The sequence below is a fragment of the Dreissena polymorpha genome, chromosome 9 (assembly GCF_020536995.1).
Source record: "Dreissena polymorpha isolate Duluth1 chromosome 9, UMN_Dpol_1.0, whole genome shotgun sequence".
Lineage (NCBI taxonomy): Eukaryota > Metazoa > Mollusca > Bivalvia > Myida > Dreissenidae > Dreissena > Dreissena polymorpha.
In genome coordinates, this window is record NC_068363.1 from 22,289,958 (window position 1) to 22,292,457 (window position 2,500).

Consider the following 2,500-nt stretch of genomic DNA (forward strand, 5'->3'; position numbering starts at 1 on the left):
CAAAATTTATTGTGTCGCTTTAAGTATCGCGCATAAAATCATAAGTCGCTTCGTGTGTCGCGCAAAATATCGTGTATCGCTTCGTGTGCCGTATGTCGCCCTTGATGAAAGAAGGGCTAGATTATAGATGGAACTATCCGGACTCCGTATCTGCGTCATAATAAAACGTTCAACTTGTTAATTTATTTGAATGTGTGAGTTCTATACAGTTTCAACTATTGTCAGTCGTACCGCGACAAATCACATATGAATTATCACTGGTCCTCAAATTCCAAATAGTATAATCTTGAAAGAAAGCCGCAACCGATACATTGTGTATATATCGAAAGTTAGCACGTAATAAGAGTTTTGCCATAATTATCGCTATTTTAACAAAAAGATAGAAGGAAATCATATAGTACAACGCATGCCAAACACATTTGACAATCTACTTCGAAGAACAGTGGAATCTCGAAATGTCGAAGTTCATAAACCACACAAATTATTTCGATATAAAAGATATTCGAGTAACCCGATTTATAAGAAGTACACTTCTGACTAGTTATAACTAGAGGTGACAAACGATTCTGAAAGCTCTCCAGTAGCAAATTCCAACATTACTGTCAACCTTCATGTAGCTGTCTTTAAGTTGGTAAATTCATTCATGCGTTTCAATAACAAAAACCTTTTATCTCAAATTTGTGACGGGAATGAACATGTATGTTCGAAGTTTCCATTACTTCGATATATTGCGTGTAAATGACTTGTTTCAATACTGTCAAAGTATGACTTACTTAAAACGAAATCCCCTCACCCATCCCATTTTATTTCAAAATACGAGTGGGAATCTTAAAACTGTTTATGTGATCAAAATATATGATAGTTCTATCGAATATGGTCAATGAGTAACGTCCAAATCTCATCATGCCAATTTTCATTGCCGCAGCCGATGGCTTGAGCATAATTTTATTTTCGCAGCCGATATCATGACCATCTAATAACTAGCCGCGGCCGTTGTCTTGAGCCGTTTTTCCAAACCCACTCGAATTTAAATCTTGATAAAAATGTTGTGTGTTCATGTGGGATGCTGTAATTTGGAATAACCGAAGAGAAATGATTAAATATTTCAATAAAATGTTGTTCATATTTATCTTTGGTCTACATCATGAGTAATTAGAGTTTGACAGAGAGATTGGTGAATTTTGTTTGATTTTTGACCACATTCTTACGGATTTCTTTAAAAGTAAGCAGCTAGGAAGGTAAGGGTTACGTTCACAAAGTCATTTTTACTAAGGCTCTAAAAGAACACACGCAAATCTGCTTAATTCAATACGTTAAATATAAAGAATAGGGAAATACTAACACTTCGCTTTTACCCGACATGTATACAGTACCGCAGCCGATGGATGAACCGCAGACGATGCGTTAGTCGATTGCACGGTATGATTCGGAAGGGAGCTATATCCGGTGTTAACTCAAAAGAATGACATGAAGGCCTTATATAACGTTCAAAACACGGTTTAGAACTGTCAACAAATAGTAACCTTAGGCGACTTAATCGATCTTAAGCGTTTATTTCTATGTAATATCAAACTCTTTGGACTGAAAACAACGATGCAGTTAAATGCCATTAAGCATCAAATTTTTACTTAATACTCTTATGTATTAACTGTGATCGCCTGAACAAATTATTACAAAATTATAAGAACACACATTAATACAAAAATACAAAACATAAAACAAAGTATCGCCAACGGATTAGTAGGAGTATTAGTATAAGCAGTATAAGTAGTGGTAGTAGAAATAGAAGTAGTAGTAGTAGTAGTAGTAGTAGTAGTAGTAGTAGTAGTAGTAGTAGTAGTAGTAGTAGTAGTAGTAGAAGTAGAAGTTGTAGTAGTAGTAGTAGTAGTAGTAGTAGTAGTAGTAGTTGTAGTAGTAGTAGTAGTAGTAGTGTAGTAGTAGTAGTAGTAGAAGTAGAAGTAGTAGTAGTAGTAGTAGTAGTAGTAGCAGTAGTAGTAGTAGTAGTAGCAGTAGTAGTAGTAGAAGTAGAAGTAGTAGTAGTAGAAGTAGTAGTAGTAGTAGTAGAAGTAGTAGTAGTAGTAGTAGTAGAAGTAGTAGTAGAAGTAGAAGTAGTAGTAGTAGTAGTAGTAGTAGTAGTTGTTGTTGTTGTTGTTGTTGTTGTAGTAGTTGTAGTTGTTGTTGTTGTAGTAGTAGTAGTAGTAGTTGTAGTAGTAGTAGTAGTAGTAGTAGTAGTAGTAGTAGTAGTAGTAGTAGTAGTAGTAGTAGTAGTAGTAGTAGTAGAAGTAGTAGAAGTAGTAGCAGTAGTAGTAGTAGTAGTAGTAGTAGTAGTAGTAGTAGTAGTAGTAGTTGTTGTTGTTGTAGTAGTTGTTGTATTAGTAGTAAAAGAAGTATTGTGGTAGTAGTAGTAGTAGTAGTAGTAGTAGTATTGGTAGTAGTAGTAGTAGTAGTAGTAGTAGTAGTAGTAGTAGTAGTAGTAGTAGTAGTAGTAGTAGTAATAGTA